General features: G+C 35.2%; 1 protein-coding gene across 4 annotated transcripts in view; it reads right to left on the bottom strand.

Annotated features, from left to right (window-relative positions):
* Positions 1 to 22,955, bottom strand: part of MAGI2 (membrane associated guanylate kinase, WW and PDZ domain containing 2) — a 1,296,878-nt gene that overhangs the window by 542,679 nt on the left and 731,244 nt on the right. The gene's annotated exons all lie outside the window — the stretch shown is intronic.

The following is a 22,955-nucleotide window of genomic DNA, read 5'->3' as shown; positions in this document are numbered from 1 at the left end:
GAACTAGGCAAAGAACTATTGAGGAAAAGGAAGTATGGGCAGGAAAGTTCTCCAGACAAAGAGAACATTAGGCAGGATGGCCCTGAGGTGGCAAAAAACAAGGTGCATTTGAAGAACTGTGAGCAGGTGACTGAAATATGTTGATGGGCAGGGAGGGCATTTGAAAATGTGATGCTCCAGAGATAAACACAAACTAGAACCTGGATGGTTTTAAAGATCATGTGAAGGAGGTGGTTGCCACTTTATTATTGATTTGTTTGCTTAATTTATATTGATTTGTTTTATCATCATACTGAATCTTATCATTTCCTCTCTCTCTATCACACACACACACAAATATTCTAATGAATATTAATTCATCCATTAAACAAATACTTATAAAGTATATTCTATGTGCCACACAGTACTCTAGGAACTGGGGAAACAGCAGTGCACAAAATAGACACAAATCCCTTATGGAGCTTACATTTATAATGAAGAAGTGCATCTACCCAAAGGAACTAAAGGCATTCTATAAAAAAGACATCTGCACTAGAAAGTTTATAGCAGCACAGTTTAGAATTTCAAAAATGTGGAAACAACCAAGTCCCCATCAATACATGACTAAATTAATAAAATGTGATATATGTATATCATGGAGTTCTACTCAGCCACAGAAAACAATAGTGATCTAGCACTTCTTGTATTATCCTAGATAGAACTGGAGCCCATTCTACTAAGTCAAGTATCACAAGAATGGAAAAATAAGTACCACATGTACTCACCATAAAATTGGTATTAACTGATCAACTCTTAAGTGCACATATAGTAATAACATTCATCAGGTATCGGGCAGATGGGATGGAGGAGGGGATGGGTATATACACATCTAATGGGTGCGGTGCACACCTTCTGGAGGATGGACACACTTGAAGCTCTGACTCGGGTGGGCAAAGGCAATATATGTAACCTAAACATTTGTATCCTCTGTAATATATTGAAATAAAAAAACGAAAAAAGAAGTTGCTCAAGTGCTGAGGAGAAAAATGAAGCAGGGAATGGGGAATAGAAAGTATAAAATGTATTTTGTTGTTTCAATATATCCTTGCTAATATTAAATCAATTATTTTGTATGCCAATAATTACATTCATGTAAATAACCTTGTGCTATAGATCTTGCTTAGTTTTTTTTTTATTTTCTCTATTTAAAACTATTCATATTTTCTTAATGTCCATTCATGTTATTAGGAGTACATGTAATTTGTTGGTTCTGGCTGTTGCATAATACCCCATGTGTCCCCAGCACATTTTATGTATCCATACTTTCAGTGATGGGAAACCAGATTGTCTCCATTTCCTTGCTCTCAAGAGTAAAGTCAAGCCATGGATCCATAGATTTTGTATGTGTGTATGTGAGAAAGAGGAGATAGAAGTGGAAAAGAAGTGTGGCTGGCTTTGTATTTTAATAAGATAACTCTAACGAAATGTGAAACCTGGAGTGGAGAAGGTGCAGACTACATGTAAGTAAGCTACTTACTAGACTTATTGCAGCAATCCAGGAAAAATAACGCATCTTAGACTAGGTTGATGGTAATGTAGAATTGAGGAGAAATGGAAGAATTCAAATGATGTTTCAAAAGTAATGTTGATTGGACTTGGTGATAAAATGGATATGGAGATGAGAGAGAAAGATGTGTCAAGAGTGACTCTAAGCATTCTAATTTAGGCAACTGGCTGGATAAGGAGTTATGCACTGAGAAGTAAACATTGGAACATGACCCTCTAAAGGAAAATATACAGATGCAACACTGATTAACATGTAAAGTTACACAGTGAAATATTCTTTAATTTAACCATTCTATGCAGCAAAATTTCACTGAGTACTTCTTATTTGCCATTAACTGTACCAGAAATTTAAAAGTCCAGTATATAACTGGAACCAGACAAGGGTGCCCACTATTACCACTTGTGTTCAACATAGTGCTGCAAGTCCTAGCCAGAGCTATCAGGCAAGAGAAGGAAATCAAGGGTATCCAAATAGGGAAAAAAAGAGGTAAAACTATCACTCTTTGTTGATGATATGATCTTATATCTAGAAATCCCCAAAGATTCTGCCAAGAGACTCCTAGAATTGATAAATTCAGCAGTGTTTCATGTTACAAAATCCGTGGACACAAATCAGTAGCATTCCTACACCAACAACAGTCAAGCTGAGACTCAAGTCAAAGTCTCAATACCTTTTACAATACCAACAAAGAAAATAAAATATCTAGGAATATATTTAACCAAGGAGGTGAAATACCTCTATAAGGAGAATTATGAAACGCTGGGAAATAAAATAGCAGAGGATGTAAACAAATGGAATAACATATCATGCTCAGGGATTGGCAGAATCAACATTGTTAAAATATCTATATTATCCAAAGTGATTTACAGATTCAATGCAATGACCATTAAAATGTTCACAGATCTAGAAAAACTAGTTCTATGTTTTGTATGAAACTAGAAAAGAACCCAAATAGCAAAAGCAACCTTAAGCAAAAAGAACAATTCAACAGGCATCAATTTATCAGATTTCAAGCTATACTACAAGACTACAGTAACCATAACAGCATGGCAATGGCATAAAAACAGACACATAGACCATGGATCAGAACAGAGAACCCAGATATAAAACCATCCTCACATTGCCATCTGATCTTTGACAAAGCACACAAAAACATACACTGGGGAAAAGAATCCCTGTTCAATAAATGGTACTGGGAAAACTGGATAGCCACATATAGAAGACTGAAACAGGATCTGCACCTCTCCTCACTCACAAAAATTAATTCATGATGGATAACAGACTTAAAACTAAGACATGAAACAATAAGAATTCTAGAAGAAAATGTTGGAATAACTCTTGTAGATATAGAGCTAGGCAAAGAAATTATGAAGAAGACCCCAAAAGCAATCACAACAACAAAACTTAACAAATGGGACTTGATTAAATTAAAAAGCTTCTATACAGCCAAATAATCGAAAGAGCAAATAGATACCTGCAGAATGAGAGAATATATTTGAATGCTATATATTTAATAAAGAACCAGAGTTAACCAGAGTCTATAAAGAACTCAAATCAGCAAGAAAAAAAAATCAAACCACCCCATAAAAAAGTTGGACAAAAGACCTGAACAGAAGCTTTTCAAAACAAGATGGACTAATGGCCACTAAACATATGAAAATATGCTCAAAGTCATCAAGGAAGTGTAAATCAAAACCACAATGAGATATTACCTAATTCCAGTGAGAATGGCTTTTATCAAACAATCTCCAAATGGCAGATGCTGGCATGGTGATATGGAGAGAAAGGAACACTTATAAGCTGTTGGTGGGACAGAAAACTAATATAATCTCTATGGAAAGTAGTGTGGAGATATCTCAAAGAACTGAAAGTAGACTGACCGTTTGATCCAGCAATCCACTCCTGTGGTTTTATCAAAAGGAAAAAAGTCATTTTATCAAAAAGATACTTGTACACAAATGTTTATTTTAGTACAATTCACAATTGCAGAGATGTAGAATCAACCCCAGTATCTATCAATACACGAGTGGATTAATAAAATATACTATATGTATACCATGGTATTAAAAAGCTTTTGTATAGACAAATAATCAAAAGAACAAATAGAAAACCTGCAGAATGGGAGAAAATATTGATAAAATGTTGAACTAATACCTTTCGTAACAACCCAGATGGAACTGGAGACCATTCTTCTAAGTGAAATATTGCAAGAATGGAAAAACAAACACCATGTATACACACTATTAAATTGGAACTGATCGTTCAACACTCATAGATGCATATGGAAGTAAAACTCAATGGAAACCAAGAAGTGGGAAGTGGGGGTGGGTAAATTCATGCATAATGGGTACAATGCATACTATCAGGGTGATGGGCACACTTATAACTTTAACTCAAATGGTACAAAGCAATGCATGTAACCAAAACGTTTGGACCCCTATAATATTCTGAAATTAAAAATAAAACAAAATTTTAAAAAGTCCAGTATAGAGACAAAAAACTGCCAACCAAAATACTATAATTCTATAATTACTATGATGAGGACTATTAGGGGCATGGAATACGGAATACACTAAAATGTGTTTAGAGATGAACAGAATTTCACTGAGCAGAATCTAGAAGGAAGAAAGAAGGAAATCCAAGCACAAAGGCATGGAGATGTGAACTAATGTAATATTTTAGAGGAAGTTCAAGTACCTGTATTTGCTAGGGAGAAGTTGTTGAAGTAGCTTCCAGGGTGGAGAGGGGGTGCATATAATTCTCTGGCAAATATAGAGGATTTCATGGATAAGTTGATGGGGAGCTCTTCAAGCAGAGAATTAGTGATTAGATTTAGCTACTAGAAAGGTCACTCTAGCATCAAGAGAGAAAAACCAGTAAGGACACTATTGGTGTTATCTGAGATGATGAGAATATGAACTTTATGGCAGGGACATTGGGAATAGGTAAGAGGGGGCATATTAAGGAGACGTTTAGAAGATAGAATTGGAAGGACCTCCTGATTATTTGAATGTTGTGGGGAATCAAGGATGCCTCCCAGGTTTCTGGCTTGGGCAGCTGTGTAAATTGCTATGATAGTTACTAAGATTGGGAATATAGTTTTGGGGAGATGGTGTGCTCAATTTAGGAGAATTATGGTTTATGTTTTTTTGAAGGTCAATCCAGATGGAGGCTATATACATATTTAGTTTCAGGAACGTAAGTCTGAGATGTGGAAGCAGATTTTAGAGGTCAGTTGATTGGTGTCTATGTAGATCAGGTGTTCTCAAACTTTTTAAACAAGGGGCCAGTTTACTGTCCCTCAGACCGTTGGAGAGTGCACACTGTGGGCCAGGGATGAGTTGGCTGCTAAGCAGGACAGGCAAAAACACCCAGCCATCGGATAAATGTCCTTGGTGGGCGACATGTGGCCCACGGGCTGTCGTTTGAGGCTACCTGATGTAGACTGTGAAAAAAAAAAAAAAAAGAAGACTCAAACTTTGTGAGGCCAGGCAGAGTCATAAGTGTAACCAAAGGCGAGACAGAATAGTCAAAGATGATATGAGGAGAGGAGAACCAGAGAGAGATAACAGAGAGGGTAAGGGATATAAGTATTCCAATGTCTGCACTATTTTCTCTAAAATGTTTTTCATTGTGTGCTAGTTTTTGAAATGTCTTTGAAAATGTTATTTGTGTGAACATTCTCTAAAATGTTACCCTGGTTTACTTCTGATTTCTATTTTATAACTAAATTCAATTTATCTTTGCATGTGATGGCCTACTTTTGACAAAGAATCAGGTTTATAGTGTTTGAATTTTATGGCATCAATAAAGTTTTAAAATATATTTAAAGTGACTGCTCTATAAAATTTCCCCTTGTCTTGCAGTTTACATGCCCTTGCATTCTGCTTACCATGCCCCTCCTATACTTTTCTTTACATTTTCCGCTCTCTTTGTATCTGTTTTTCATATATGTGGGCTATTTCTTCCATAAAAAAAATCTCACCATTTATAATTTTAAACTTATACTCTTTTCTCCATCCTTTATCCATATTTGTAAATATAGCACAAATTTTCTAAGGCCTGGCAAGCCCCTGGATACTAATGGAATTATAACAATAAACCAAATGCCATTGCTTTTTGAACATAACTTCTACAAGGCTGTTTGTCCTTTGCCATGTACCTCTTTCTATTATACTAGTGGTACAGATAGAGATTATTGTCTGTCCAGCACCTTAACCTTTTCCCTCTATTTGAGGATTCCACCACTGTGTGAGTATTACGAGACAGCGGCTTCCTCTGCAAAGGTGTGAGTGAAAGTATCACCCTGATGTCTGGCAGCCAGCATGCAGTCATATGGCCTAATCTCAGCTAATCAGACACTCTTTTCAAGGACTTTGAATCTGGAGTAATTAATTGACCTAAAGAAGCAGAAAAGGCAAGGATGTTATCTGTTATCCAGTGGCCATGGTCCAGTGGTAGGGTCCAGTTTCCAGTGCTAGTAGTTGTCAGAATTCAGAGATACTTAACAATGTTCTTCCTTCGTATAAAAACTGTGCCATATAGCCTATCTCATTAGAAGTCATCTAATTGAAAAAAAAAAAGTAAGAGGCTTTCTTTAAAAAAGTACTGCATTTCATTAAGAGGGATTTGTGTTAGAAACTAAATAATGGGAAAAGATCCACTCCACCCTGTGACCTTTGTGATTTAGCTGCTCAACTTTCCTTGATTAAACTTTTCAGAGCCTAGTTCTCTAGATTTTCTTTGATTCTCTGATGTACAGAATACTGGCCCAATAACTTTCTTTTCTGCTTATACAATAAGAGGGTAGCAGATGCCTTTGTCCCCTGTGTTACATCCTCATGGTCAATTTCAGTTTCAGATGTGGTACACAGACACATAACAGCTCTGAATGCCTGTGGGCTGGCAGCGTCCTACCTCCAGTGCCCTGCATGTTGGCCCATTCTGCCCCAGCTTGGCTCTCCTCAGCCCCCCGTGACCTGGCCACTCTCAGCTTTTAGACAGGATTCCCTAAAGAGGACAAGAGACAACTCCATGTTGGCTTCTCCTGAATGTGGCTCCCATATGGACCATGAGACACACAGCACTGTGCCAACAGGCTGAGAGAGTGAGTTAATTTCCTTTGTTCAGCTATCATAGGCCACTTAAGCCATCCCCATAGCCTTTCATTTCTTAGGCTTGACATAGACACAGGTCTACTGGGCCACATACTAAGGGGGCACCTACTAAGCCCCTCTCTTGATCTGAGGTAAAAGGCCAATTGCCCTTCACCTCTTCACTGCGGCAGAGCATAACTTTCTCCACATCAATCCTCTTTACAAAGCTTTCTCCCCATTTCACACACTCCTACCCTTCACTGGCTTTGAGATCCAGTTACTTTAAACCCCTGGGTCTCAGTGTCCTCATATGCATAATAGAGATAATAATGGTATCTACTTTACAGGGTTTTTGAGGCAATTAAATGAATATATATAATATGTACAATCTATATGTATATGTGATATATATATATGTATATACAAATATCTATATAGCTTAGAATAGAGCCTAGCTCATAATAACCTCTATATAAAGGTTTCTTATTGCTGTTATTATTTATTCTATTGTATTCTAGTATCTCACTTGAAATTTCCAGTTTAATATTCCTTAATCCCTGCTATGCCTATGTTGACTTATGTAATAAAACACTGTTTTAGAGTGGAGGGTTAAATCGATGTTAGGTGTCTTAAATTACAAAAAGAGAAATTTCAGGAAAATTAATCTAAAACTATAGTAGGTATACAGCAGGATTTGAAGACAAAATCATTTTTGTTCTTGTTACCACCCCTGCTCTCTGATGGCTGGTTGACTGGCCTCGGGGGAGGAAGAGCTGACTTGGTGAGGTTTCTGGATGCCAAGTCCTAGTGACAACTTGAGGGCAGAGTTGGCTGCATGGACAACAAATCATTATTACACATTATAGTGCCGGTAGAACTCTCAAAGGGCACCCAGCTCAACCATTTTACAAGGAACACAATGAAGACCCAAGGGGTTGAATGACACTGCTGTTTTCCAGAACAACACGGGTTATAGGTAGATGTTAATAGAGTTCCATGACAATTGTTTCCATGGTTTAAGTTTCTTAAAAAATGCTGGTAACACAAATTTAAACAGGCTTCTTTATTATAGGACTTCTCAAAACTTTAAAATGCACATTTGTATATGAATTTTCCAAATAGAATATAGCAGGTGGTATTTATATTTTCCAGCCTTGTTTGGTCTCAGAATGTTTTCTCCCTCTTTAGGGGGTAGAATTTCATATGTCTTATGTTCTGCTAAGCACATTTTAAGAAACATTGGTTTAGAATGATGGGATACCATGGTTGGAAGGAAATTGAAGGTCATAGAGGCACAACCAGAGGAGCAGAGACCTGGAATTACTCATCCAGTTGTGGAATGGGAAATAAGGGAAAAACTAGGCTTTAAATTGACTGAATACCTTTCTAATGGGAAACAGTTTTTCCAAGCACAGACTGTGTGTCAAAGAAGGCTGGAAGCAATTTCGACTTTGCCACTTTTACTACCTGAGAGACTTCTTACAGGTTAATAACATCTTATAGGTTCAGGTTCTTCCTCTGTAAAAATGGTTAACATAATACTTTTGTTGAAGAAACTCTGTGAGAATTACAGATAGTGTATGCAAAGCATCAAGTCTGATGTAGCTTTTGATGCTGTAGTTAATCAGTCTAAATGTTTATTCGTGTGTGTATCCGTTAGAACTAATCTGCCAAAAGAGCTCTTAGTCCATGTTTGGCAACCCCAGCAACTACTTACCAAGGCATTCAATTTATTATTTCATCAGCTCTGGCTACAGTAATGCATTTCTTTATATCTGGCCACAGTCTTTCTCTGTCTATTATATTCCTTGTTCTGCTCCTTAAGGTCACTCAGAACAAGTCACATTTCTCTATCATGCATGACTCATCAGTCATTTAAACACAGGGCTCATGTTCTCCTTATAGCCCTCTTAGTAAACATCCAACACTAAGTTCATGGCAAATCTAAGACTAGCATTTGTACTTGTGATTCTTAGGCCTCTATCACATATTTGGACAAGAATTCTGACTTCCTTTAGGTCACAGTGATTCCCTACCTGGAACACTGTAACCCTCCACTGGCTGTCTTCTGCATTGTACATTTTAATACCCCTGTAGAAATTATTGTTTCTGCTGCAAGTAAGAACAGATTAGATTCTATTCCAGTGTATGGCTTAGCTGACATCAAAGAGATCAAGACTTCCTAGAAGACACAGGTGTAGCCTGGGACGAAAACAACTCTATTGGACAATAACCCACATCTGAACAGTGCAGTATTGTGGCTGTATTTAATTCCTTCAAGTAAACTGCCAGCAATTCTTATACTTAAAAGTGGACTGCCAGCAAAAGAAGGTTATAAATGACCATTCTACAACCTGAATCCACCCCTGTGCTAGCAAGATGTCAAACCTCATTCCCCCTCTAGTAACCTGACTGCCACACCACCCCCAGAAGCTTCTGTTCATAATCCAAACTCCAGCTTCTCATCCTGCTGTCTCAATATTTTCATGTTCATATTTAATGTATTTGTTACCTTTGACAAACTCTTGATCAACATTTTATTTTGAGGAAGCTGTGATCTACCTTCATTTACTCAGAGAAATACATCTCTACTTTCCTATGTGATTCCTACCTCTACTGTTACTTCTGAAACATCGATGCCACTAGGATGCATTTTTTCATTAATAGTTGTATAAAGTTTGAAAGATAAAGGCAAAAATACTTTTGAGTAACTGGAAACCTATATTGGAGGAAGGAATATAAACAATTGTATTAAATAACAGATATTTCTTGAGTCCAATTCTATTATATAAGAAGTTATAGGAGTTTATCAAGAAGCAAGTGTGGTCTCAAATTGTATATGATAGAATTAACCAAAAAAAAAAATTACAAAGGTATCCAAGAAATAAAAAACAAGAAGCAATAAGAATATAGGAAATGTAACTCGCTGAAATGAAAATGAGTATTAACAGGAGCTATTTTAGAAATGAAGTAAAATTTTAAATTAAAAAATAAAATAGAAAAAAAAGAATAAATGAAAACAAAGAACATTGTTTTCTCTTGTTAATGCAATACCCTTATACTCAGAGACAAATACTTTTATTTCCTTCACCAGCCTCCTAATTACTAAAAAGGCCTACCTTGATAAAAGGAAAGGCATTTGAAGAATAATGAATAAAAGAGGAAAATGACATATTTTCTAAACTCCAAGGGATGTTAAATAATGAAGAGAAATGAAATAAAATGTCAATTGAAATGATGAGTTCCATTCACACAAATTTCAGGCAAATGTACTTAGGGACCCATTTTCTAACAGAGAAGATGTCACTATAACATTGGGTTTATTGAATAACATGTAAAGTGTGGATATTCAGGGTAACCGTTTCTAAGACAGTGTTGCTTCTTATACAGGACAGAGAAATCATGTGAGTAACATTTCCTCTGTATTCAACAGCAAGCCATTGCCTTGTGGGTACATTTGTAAATATCATTTCCATTACTCTCATTGTTGTTCCCTATAGCTCTACAGAAAAAAAAAAGTATTAAAATATAAGAGCCAAAACTAAGAAATAAGAAGATCAACTGAAGTATAAAATGCAGCATTTTCTAATAGAAGAAGCTTTCTGGGATATAAAATTGAAATATAGTAGAGAATCCATATAAGACTTTCAATTCTCAGAAGAAAGCAAAGGATAAACAAAGCAAGAATAAAGAAATCATATGCCAGTGAGTTTTTGGTAGAATCAAAATACTCAAAAGATCAATAAAAAGAAAATATTTTAAATTGTGAGAAAATGAAAATATAACAGGAGCTAAATATTAAAAGGAAAAAGTAAAAAAACAAGGAGAGTACTAAAATGAAGGTTATTACAAAAGCAGGGCCATGGACATAAATTAAAAATATGATAATAGGACAAAATATCTTTAACTTTGGATTCATATATTTTGCACCTAAGATGAGTATATACAACACACTGTGAATGTGGACTTTTCATGGAAATAATCCAAGACAGTGATGTATTATTTCCTTCCCAACTGTAAACATAGGCTTTGAAGAAAGTGGCCGTAGCCATCACTCCTAAGACACCTGGAGAATAGATGAGTGTTCCATAAAGTGGGAAAAAAAAATCAACATACTATTATGCTGAGATTTAGAAAAAAATGGATAAACTTATAAATTTTCATTTTATTAATACATTAATTTTAACAATTTGGTAATGCACCAATAGTTTCATAGATCTATTTTAAATCTAGCACATTCATTAGCTATTTTGCAAACATACCACATACAAGATTTTTGACTAAAACTCTCCAAGGCTTACATTATTGGGGCCAAAGAATATAAGGTTTCCAGATTCATTATAATTAGAAACTAGACATTTTAAAATATACATTTATATATGTTTAGAAGGTTTTAGGCATAAAAACATCAGATCTGCTTGTATTTATAGAATAAATTTCTAAATTAATTGCTGGTACAACTTAATAAAATCTTAATTTGAATATAAATTTGAATATATGTTATAAATTGTTTCTAAATAGAAGATAGTTAAATTATTTCTTACCAAGATATGCATTTCCTTTGTCTGGCATTTTCAGAGAATGTGGTATTCTATTTAGGTGAATATTCTAGTCTTTGCCTTCCAGAAGTCCAAGCTTTTAAATTCTAATCACCTTCAAAGAAAATTTTTCTCAAATATTACCTTTCTGTATATAACTTAATCTTTTCTGGATAGCTAATGGTTGTTATTAGGAAAATCAATAGCCATGCTAGGTTGCAATACTTTTTTGTCCTCTGGCAGACTGATGCGTGCTCACACAATAGCTAATGACCCTAGACAACTCAGTTTTCACATTTGTTCTGTACACTTTTTGTACTTTCCCCCCCCCCCCGTCCTCTATCTCTGCCAGACTGTCAGTGTGCCTGTCACCAGAAGTCTCCATCCCCACACGTCCCTACCCCACATACACCATTGCACGCATTCTCTTCTAATTTGCTACTGCATTTTCCTATAAATGAGACTCCTATTGAGGATAGGGGAGGAGGAAGGAGAGTAGTTAAAATTATCTAACCTGTAAATACTATTTGAAAATTAGTATTTCTAGATATTCTTGAAGGTAGAAATGTTAGCAACTGCCCTTTTTGCAATGGATTACACTTTACCCCAGGTATAATAACACTTGTTTTATCTCCAGGGAAACCAGAGAGCTGCATCGGAAGATTTTTCTCTGGAAGTTTTATGGAGACAATTAACTCTCATCCTTAGAGAGCAGGAGCAGAAATAGGAAGTATCTAATCCTCCTGGCAACGATCCTGAGGGGCCTGGCCTGGGGAAGCCTTTCTGTTCATGTGGTCCAGCTCAGAGCGAACAGATCCCTTTGGGAAATGGCATCCTCCAATGCCAGATGCCAGCGCCAAAGGGCAAGTTGCTCTGGCCAAATGCATTTCCCTCGCTGTAGTATCTTTAGATATTGCATAGAGGTAGGCAAGAAAAAGAAAACTTACTAGAAAATTTCAACCCAAGTTTGTTCTTTCCATTTACCCACCATCATCAGGATTATCTCAAGGTGAGCCCACTGTATATTGTTTAAAACTTTGTCCTTAGTGACTCCACATGTTAAGTATTTGGGTTACCACTGATATTCAAATTTAAAATATGCATTTTCAGGTTTATCATTTTACCCATTAATCAGTTAGTGAATGGAATCAAACTTTCATATAAGAAAATTTAAAGCCATTCTAATGTAAAAGGAAAAAAAAAAACAGAAGAGTAAGGTGGGGATAGAAATCTTAGCAGTAAATAATTAATTGATGAAATTTCATTTCTATTTTTTATTTCATCTAAGAATAAAGGAAGAATAAACAAACTTATGCTCCCTTAATGTTTAACAAAAACCAGCTAGAAAATGTTAATGAAGTACCTAATAAATTCCAAGTACTGCATGTCAATCTTATATACAAATCTTTTACCTTTCCATAGTGAGAAAAACACACATTCCAGTTCCTTTGTTTTAAAATAATTTTCTGATTTTACATATTTTCCAATATATCACAAGACTTTTCTGCCTCTCCCATAGGTTTGATCTCATTACTTCTGTTCTCCCGCTCACCATTGCCTTTCTGTACTGAAGGCAGAGAGATCAAGGACATTTTTATAATTCTTTTGGGAATAAATAAAGACAGCATAAAGAAAAACAGAAATTACAGGGAGGGGTAATTACCATTAATCCACAGGTGTTACAATACATTGAGCTTTGGTGGTGGTAGGTTGATTGAGGATATAGTTTTGTTAACTAAGTTTACTAAGGTTTTGAGTTTGAGTAATTTGGCGTACCATAAGTTAGTGTAGGGAAAAAGAGACCGTGGGAATGGTCACAGCAAGATAAGTACTATATTCTGGATAAAGTGAGAGAGAAACAGACATGAGATCTCTGAACAGGGAGCCACAAAGTTAATCATAAGAATTAAGACAAGAACAAAATTGTTAAAGTTATGATGTAAGGTTAACCCAGTATCAGATTCTAAGACCAAATTGATGTTGCAGCCCCAATTATTGGCCTAGAGCACATTTTGAACTAGGAAGTGGATGTGTCCCAGAGTCTTAGGCCAGGCTGAATCTCTATGTGGGGGTAGAAGGGTTCCCACTGTTGGTTTAGAGGAAGGTACCTAGGTATTCATCCATTCATTTAACCCATATTTACTGAGCAATTATTAGAGATCATTTTAACCTTGAGAATTAGCAGTGATCCAAATACATTTCCTGAACTCTTGGAGTTTATATAATAATGGGGGGCACTGATGATAAACAAATGGATACAAACTATATTGTTAGTTATAATAAGTGCAATAAATAAAAATAAACCATGGGAAGGGAATATAGAATGATAGCAAGTGCAATTTTATACAATGTGGTCAAGGAATAGCTTCCCGAATACTTGATTCTTGGATAAATATCATAAAGTGACAAAAAGGAACATGTGGATATTTTAAAGAAGAATAGTCCAAGAAAAAAAATGACAATTTCAAGATCCTATGTGGGTAGGAATGTGCTGTTTGTTTTCAAGGATAGAAGGCCAGTGTAGCTAATATAAATAGGTTGAAGACAGTATAAGTCAACCTTTCCATTTTGTTATAACTAGTAACTAAAATCAATTTGTGCTTTTTACTGTTCCCTAAAAAGTCACATTTGTAGAGTCTTTAAGAACTCACTTTCAGGGAAACAGTCCTATGCAGACACTCTATATTGACCAATTGATCCAAATTTTATCTGGTTGCTACATATAGATACAGCCTATAACAGATCTCAGAGAAAGAATTAATTAGTATTTAAGAAGGGACTGACAGCTACAGCATATTAAATTTTAATCTAGTGTTATGAATGATTTGCCATAATAACTAGAGTTTCCAAGCCTTCAACAAGGAGAGGCTTTGATATGGCATGAATCTTCTATAACATGATTGCTTTTAAAGACAGGCAGCAGGGAATTTTTGAGAAATATTTATTTCATAATTTTTAAAATAAGCCACCTGGTATGTCTGTCTACTTTGCAGCATCATAAATTGAGGACTCAAAGTTTCAGATATTGTTATTGTGCACAGTCTGAATAAAGGCTGCAGTTTATAAAACAATTCATAAAACCACCTACATCCATTGCTTTTTCCATTTTGGATGATTTCTACTTCCCCGAGAGAAATAACAGACCTGAGGTCAACTAGATTCCAGTCTGCTCTGTTCCTCAGATCAGGAGTATAGAAGATATAAGAAAAGAATGTCTCAGGAGGTTTTCTTTTTCAGATTTTAAATTCAGATACAAAAATGACTTTTGTAGAGTAGGATGTTAGGTTATAGCTTTCAAATCATTGATGTGTGTAACAAGTCCCTGAAAAACTTGCGACAGGAAGGGCAGCCACTGAGAATGACTAGGGTAAATAAAGCTTTGGCTTTTGAAAGGCCTATATATTAAATCTTAGACTTAACATGCAAGAGCCATTGCTCATCACTATGATGATATTATTTCAGAGAAACTTGGGATCTCATGTAAAAAGCTGTTGTAATCAATTTCATCAAGACTCTCTTGTGTGCCTCTTATAGAATGAGTACATTTACTGTCTTTGAAAGTCATGGAGTTGTCAGATACAGTGAATATATTATAATACATATTCAGAGTTGCAGCAATATGCACATCAGAATTATGAAATATTTATTATCACTATTGTCCTCTAGTTTTTGTCCACTCAGAAAAACAGCTCAGAGGGTTTGAAAATATTCATTCAATCAGTGAGGGCTAATAAAGCTTTGTCTGTCAAAGCAGTGGAGAGAAATATAAGGACAATTTTTGAAGTCATGAATTAATTTTCTTCCGACTCAATGAGAGGAATGATTTTTTATTTTTCCTGGTGAATTTTCAATTTGTTTCAGACAAAAATGGAAACAACTGAACTGCCTATCAAGAAATGGAAACAGGCCGGGTGCGGTGGCTCACGCCTGTAATCCTAGGGCAGGCGGATCGCTCAAGGTCGGGAGTTCGAAACCAGCCTGAGCAAGAGTGAGACTCTGTCTCTACTAAATAGAGAAAGAAATTAATTGGCCAACTAAAAATACATAGAAAAAATTAGCCGGGCATGGTAGTGCATGCCCGTAGTCCCAGCTACTCGGGAGGTTGAGGCAGAGGATTGCTCAAGCCCAGGAGTTTGAGGTTGCTGTGAACTAGGCTGACGCCATGGCACTCTAGCCTGGGCAACAAAGTGAGACTCTGTCTAAAAAAAAAGAGAAATAGAAACAACTGAACTGCCCATCAACAGATGAATGGATTTAAACAATGTGGTATATAACACAATGGAATACTATTCAGCCTCTAAAAGGCAGGAAATTCTTTCATTTGCAACATGGATGGACCTTGAGGACATTATGCTGAGTAAAATAAGCCAGGCACAGAGAGACAAATACTGCACGATCTCACTTATGTCTGAAATCTAAAAACGTTAAACTCACAGAAGTAGAGGGTAGAATGGTGATTACCAGAAGTTTGGGATGTGGAGGATGAGAAATGGGTAGATGTTGGTCAAAGGGTACAAAGTTTCAGTTAGAAGGAATATATTCTGGTGATCTATTACACAGTATGGTCAAATAGCTAAAAGAATGGATTTTAAATGCTCTCACCACAAAGAAACAATAGTATTTGTAGTGATAGATATGTTAATTAATCTGATTTGATCATTCCATAATACACACATATATTAGAACATTATAATGTACCCCAAGAATATATGCAATTACTATTTTCCAATTAAAAACAAAACAAAAAGAAAAAAATAACTAAGGACATGTATAAGAGTTAGAAAATCATTGTTATTAAAGATATGAGCTAGAGGAAAATGAATTAAACCATGAACATCACAGTTTCTGAAGCCTATGCTTTAGAAAATAATATTACGGTTTGTGAAAGAATCAAGGAAATGAGTTCTATGTCCCTGAATCTTGGCCTTATTTTAATGATGCACCCCCAGAAAAGATTGTTCCTATTCCCATCAGCTACAGCTCAACAAAAAACATACAGAAGAAGTAATGAAATGGTTAATGTTGTACTTAAAGGTGACAGAGCAAGTCATTTCATTTTCTTTGATGTTAGTCTTTAAGTTAATAATTTTATATAATTTATGTGATAATATTAAATTAGTTAATTATTTTCTTGGGTCATTTCTTCTTATCTCTTTTGGGAGAAAAAGGTGCTTAAAAATGGTGTTTGCATTGTATATTTTGAAAAGGATGGGCTACAAAATTCTCAAACCAAAAGAGAATTGTTATATTTTAACACAAAATGACACTACCATTCTTAGTGTGTTACACTAGACCAGCAGAGCATGCCAAAATCATATACTGTCAATAGCTCTGAACACAAATTGAGTCATTTACCAAAAACAAAACTCTGACATAATGAAAATCTAATACAGGTGTAAAATTTCTCTAAATGTGTTTTTTGCTACTGGTCAAATAAATATTTAGTGAGCTTTATGTGTAAATGGTCAACATTCCTAAAGAGTACACTTAAATGCATGACCTAGAATTTCCACAGTAAAAATATTGCCACAAGAAAAAGCAGCAGGAATAAAAAAATATTCTACAACTTGGATATGTAAAGACTACTGGACCCTTTTAACTGCAAGCTCCAAGAGTCTACTACTGTTTAGAGGTTATTACTTACATAGTAAAAATTTTCTCTTGTAATAGTATGCAAGCAAAGGGGAAAATGAAATTTTATCTCATTTTGGTTTGCTGAAATGACAAAAATCCTAGCATTAATTTAAACGTTGATTTGCCCTTCAAGAAATATTATTTATATGTTGATGGGTAGAAGCTGGAACTGACAGAAGAATGATATTTCTCAAGACTATTTATGGTGCCAATAATGATTTTATTTGGATTGAGTATCTCTTTATCACCTAGTGCTATCTTGATTGAGAATAGAGATTCCAAATTTCAATAATAAATGCATCAAGTCATGCTAAAAAAAAGCTTACATTTTTTAGTTAGTAAAATGGAACAGATTTATGTAAAATTTGTTATATATCTTCTATCATCATAGGAGTGCTTGGCTTATTTTCCTCAAAAATTATTTATACTTAATACTTAAATTTTTATAGGATACTATATGGTACATCACTCCTTTGTGTACAAATGTGAAAAAACTTCAGTTTCACAATTCCCTCAATAAAATTGTTCAAGAAATTAGGTATGCTGTTTGCAGTAGGCTCATGTCCATATATATAAATATTAGAGTTCATGATTAGGAGAAGCCTCATTAAGATGAAGGTAAATGTTGTATTTGTACTGTATTCTGTCAAATGCCCAAATAACCTGCTGGCCTTGATATGGACCTCTTAAAGAGTGAGGCAATGTTACAGTTGAGCCTATGTCCATTTAAAGAAAAAAATTAACTTATGATGAGTGACATTTTTAATAGACAGAAAAATAGCTTTTAAAATAAAAGCACAACAACCAAATAAGGTAGCAGATGTTCCAATGGAAGTGCTCTTCTAGAATCTGACTGTGCGTGATCACAGTAGGGGAATCAAATGAAATAAGTCCAGGCACAGCTCAGAGAACATATGATTAGTTAATAATGACATTCAGAACACAGGTTGAAGCAGAAAACTAGTATGAGTGGTGAATGAAACATGCATGCCAAGTTTCAGACAACTGGAAGAAGTTAGGCAGGATTAACTGATTTAGAGCGCTGGGCAATTCAGCACTTTGGACAGTTCCTAAAGAAACTTCCTTCAAGGGACTTTTAGCATGCCAGGGCTACTCATTTAATTCCACCTCTTGGTGTCTCACTTTTACCTATATGTGACCTTAATTCCAAGAGAATTATCTGCATTCATCCAAAGAGCTCTGTAGTCTGTGTTTCACACAAAGCCTACATTTTCAGTCCTAACATGAAGTTTCACAGTGTTGTTCATGTTATTTGAGGTTATGTCGGACTCACCAGTGGGCTTTTTTATCAAAAAATAATGAGTTATTGATAGATTAATAATAGATTTATTGATAATAGAATTCATCAGCTTAATTTTAAGCCCAATTCAATATGAAAATGTGGGGGTGAGATCAGCTAAGTCATGGAAAAAAGTCATTTTATCAACACCTGATGGTTACCATCACAGCCAGGTAATCTGGGCCATGCAGAGGACCATACAGCAAGGCCATGCAGCAGCTGTTCTATAGAAAACTGAAATGAGGCTTTTAGACTGGGGGTGGGGATAGAAGAAGTGCTTTAATAATGGACTAAAATTCTGGCTAGGGCCATGTGGCATAACTATGGATGGTAACTATAGCACATTAAGACCTTTCTTATAGGCTCCAGCAAGTAACAAAACTGCTCTTTTGGAGCAAAACCTTTGAGTCAGTTTCTAAGAGGCAGAACTACAATTCAGGACAGTACATCTCATTTCTAATGCAAGGACCAAGTTCATTTTAGCTACATCTATCCACCAAGATTAGAATTAGAACAATTAACAATGAAACAAAATGTATGCATATGAAACATGCTTAAAAGAATGTATTTTTCCTCTTAATATTTTTTCACGTGGGTCCTATTCTAAAACCAAGTGGAAGGAATGAAGCACAGAAACATTATAGAACTGATTTTCTCAATGATGAGTAGCTTAATGAGACATTTTATAAAAGACTCTCTTGATCTTTGCCAATAAAAGAAATGAAATAGTTCCAATATCCCTGTTAATAAATGCACCAATGTGGAAAGCATTTAGGATGGGCAAGAAGAAACAGGGATTATCTTCCTATTCCCAGTTTTTATTAGCAGCCTTGATGTTCTGGTTTGTGGATTGGATTCTGGAAGTTACCTTCTGTCATAAGGACCCCACATGGTTAAAAGGAGGTCTTAAACCTTAATACTGAATCTGCGGTCCCCAATCCCTGGGCCATGGACTGATACCTGTTTGTGGCCTTTTAGGAAGCAGGCCTCAGAACCCTATGCCTCCTAGCCCATCCATGGAAAAATTGTTTTCTGTGAAATTTAGCAACCGGGCTGCACAGCAGGAGGCAAGTGAGAAATGCTTCATCTGTATTTACAGCCGCTCCCCAATGCTCACATCAATGCCTGAGCTCTGCCACCTCCCCACTCTCCCAAACCATCTGTGGAAGAATTGTCTTCCATGAAACTTCCATGAAAAATTGTCTTCCCTGGTGGCAAAAAGGCTAGGGACTACTGCTGAAAGTAACTCAATTCCTCCTTATTTTTATTTTGGTGCATTCACAGATTACCAGAAGTAGATTTTCTAATCTAACCAAGGGCTCTAAAGAGTACTGAGAAGGCATGAGAATGGGCTAGCAAGGAGGAGGGAAGAGAGCAATGACCCAAACACTGCAAAATGGAGAACACATAGAGAAACTCGGCTTTTATTTTAAAAAAACAAAATCCTATGAGAGAGGGACATTGCGAAAGCTTGACAAATATAAAAGCTCTCAGCATTTTCTTTGTCTAGTTGAGTAGCACATGATTGTTATTCTGTATATTCTGAAAGCACCAACAGCAGAAAAGACATTCCCTAGGGTTCTCTGATAAAAAACACATTAAGTGGTAGCTCTAGGTCTAGAGCTCATGACCAATACTGAAGAAATGCAGAAACTTTTATTAGAAGGTGAATTTTACTGGTTCCCCAGATGTAATTACGGAAAACTTTGAAGATTCTGAGATTTGATAATGTTTCCTAGATGTTCACTCAGTTGGTTTTGTGATGTGAGAAAAGAGATTTCTATTTATCCATGTGCAGAGTGTGTGTTTATAAGCAATGGTATTGATATAATTATCAAAGTCACATATGGAAATTAGCCTTAAAATCCAATAATCAGCTCTATGCACATTAATAAGTTGGCACCAAAGCCAGCAAACAACTCTCAGCACTGAAAGGATGTCTGAGGAAGATTGAGGGTTATATATTCTTGCTCACAGTTTCAAGATATTTCCCTCAAAAATTAACTGGAACCTAACATTTATTAAGTATAGCTTAATCTAAGCTATACTTAAAAGTAGTGATATTTAATTTTGTGATATCTACTTTATCATAAGAATGACAAAAATTTAAAATGAACATTTGGCTTAATTTTTTTCAGCTTATTTAAAATTAGTATTGCACAGTCTTTATTTTTATAAATAGAAAGTCATATTGTTAATCATGCTGTTCTTGTGATGCTCCTATATGTTAAGTCATTAGGTTTTTTTGCCACATAAATATATTTAAATAAAGTAATTAAATACATTATTATTGGCAGACATGCAAACTAATGACTGCCACTAAATAATGTGACAAAGCCCACAGGAAAATAGTCTACAAAAATCTATTGTTTATGTACTCTGACTTCTTTGATAAAACTATTTTCTAAGATTTATACTAACTATTTTTCATATATAGTTTAAGGCACCTTTTTTATTTAGACATTCATATTACTAAAGGATAAGACAGCTTTATATTATCAACACAGCTTATTTTTTAAAGTATTTTCAATCAATCTTTACTATCTTCTATTCTTGACAATATGAAGAAGATAAAGCACTAATGCATAACCATTTCCTTTTACTGGCTATTTTTGCCTATTTCCTGCAAATGTGGCAATCAGCAACTAATGTCTCAGCCATAATTTAGTCAAATGTCTCAGTCTAAATTGCCATTGGAATGCTAAATAATGGATGAGATTTAAATATTTCTGACAATCTCAAAATACTGAGTTCTTGAATAACTATAGTCCACTAAACTATGTAATTAATTACAGTGATGTGCCATATAATGATGTTTTGGTCAACAACAGACACCATATACGATGGTCGTCTCTTAACATTATGATGGACCTGAAAAATATCTGCCACTTGACATTGTAGCCATTGTAATGTCATGGTGCAATACATTACTCACATGTTCGTGAAGATGTTGATGTAAAAAAAAAAACTATTGTGCTGCCAGTCATATAACAGTCTAGCACATATAATTATGTACAGTACACAATACTTGATAATAATGATAAGAACTATGTTACTGGTTCATGTATTTACTATACTATACTTTCTATTATTATACTGGAGTGTACTTTTACTTATAAAAATAAAAAGGTAACTATAAAAACAGACTTAGGCAGGGCCTTCAGGTGGTATTCTGGAAGAAGGTATTGTTATCACAGATGACAGCTCCATGCATGTTATTGCCCCTCAAGATCTTCCAGTGGAACAATATGTGGAGGTGGAAGATGGTGATATCATCGACAATCCTGATCCAGTATAGGCCTAGGCTAATGTATGTGTGTGCCTTCGTTTTTAACAAAAATATTTTTAAAGTTAAAAAAAGTGTTTTTAAATTGAAAAAAGCTTATAGAATAAGCATATAAAGAAATTACTTTTATACAGCTGCATATGTGTTTGTGTTTTAAATTAAGCATTATTACAAAAAAGGCAAAAAAAAATTATTACAAAAAAAGCCAAAAAAATTAAAAAGGTTATAAAGTAAAAAAGTGACAGTAAGTGAAGGCTAATTATTTTAGAGAAATATATTTTATAAGTTTTATGTACCTAAGTGTACAGTGTTTATAAAGTCCACAGTAGTGTACAGTGGTGTCCTAGGCCTTCACATCCACTCACCACTCACTCACTGACTCACCCAGAGCAACTTTCCAGTCCTGCAAGCTCTATTCATAAGTGTGTTACATGGTGTACTTTTTAAAAAATCTTTTATACCCTATTTTTACTGTACTTTTTCTATGTTTAGATATGTTTAGATACATAAACACTTACCATTGTGTTACAACTCCCTACAGCACTCAGTACAATAACATGCTTTACAGGTTTGTAGCCTAGGAGCAATAGGCTATACTATATAGCCTAGATGTATAGTAGTGTATAGATCATGGTTTGGGTTAAGTATATTCTATGATGTTTACACAACAATAAAATCTCCTAATGACACAGTTCTCAGAATGTATCCCTTTTGTTAAGTGATACAAATAAAGGAGGAAGTGGAAGGCCAAATTGTTAACATAGCACACCCAGCTTATTTGATGGTTGGTACTGTGTTTCTCCAAAAATAAGATCTACCCATAAAATAAGCCCTAGCAGGATTTCTAAGCATTTGTTCAATATAAGCCCTACCCCAAAAATAAGAATAGTGATGGGCATGGCTATGCAGCGTATCTATACAACCGTAGCACTTTGTTGCGAGCGGCAAAGAAGACGAACAGCCCTTCTCATCTGCCCCATGAGAGCTCTATTGCTTGACATGAGAGATTGGGGCCAATGGTTCTAAACGAAATAGAGTTGCAAGAAATTCAGGATGGAATTTGGGGTTTGGAGAGTTATGATGATGTTCCAGAAGACAATGACTTAACTATATTTGAATACATGTAGATTGTTGTACCATACTTAAAAAAAAATAACACATCCCCTGAAAATAAGCCCTAGAGTGTGTTCTTGAGGAAAAATAATATAAGACCCTGTCTTATTTTTGGGGAAACACGGTAGACTTAAGATGTATGATGGCCTGGGCAGCAATGTATGTATTATGAGTTTTGTTTTTAATATCGCTATTAATTGCAGCTCAGTAAAACTAGATTCGCCTTTGGACTTTAATAATAGTACATGTACATATACTTTACACATATAATAATTGTGAAGTAGAAATGAAAGATATTTTCTACTTTAGTTATATCATTTTAAAATTTTATTATACATATATACAGATATATAACTTCATCAGACATAAACCAGACACATGTAAATGTTAGTCAAGCATATAAATGTGATCATATCAACATACTGTTACTCATTTGTATTTT

Source organism: Microcebus murinus, chromosome 9 (genome assembly GCF_040939455.1).
Source record: "Microcebus murinus isolate Inina chromosome 9, M.murinus_Inina_mat1.0, whole genome shotgun sequence".
Classification (NCBI taxonomy): domain Eukaryota; kingdom Metazoa; phylum Chordata; class Mammalia; order Primates; family Cheirogaleidae; genus Microcebus; species Microcebus murinus.
This window is presented reverse-complemented; position numbering and strand designations above follow the sequence as displayed.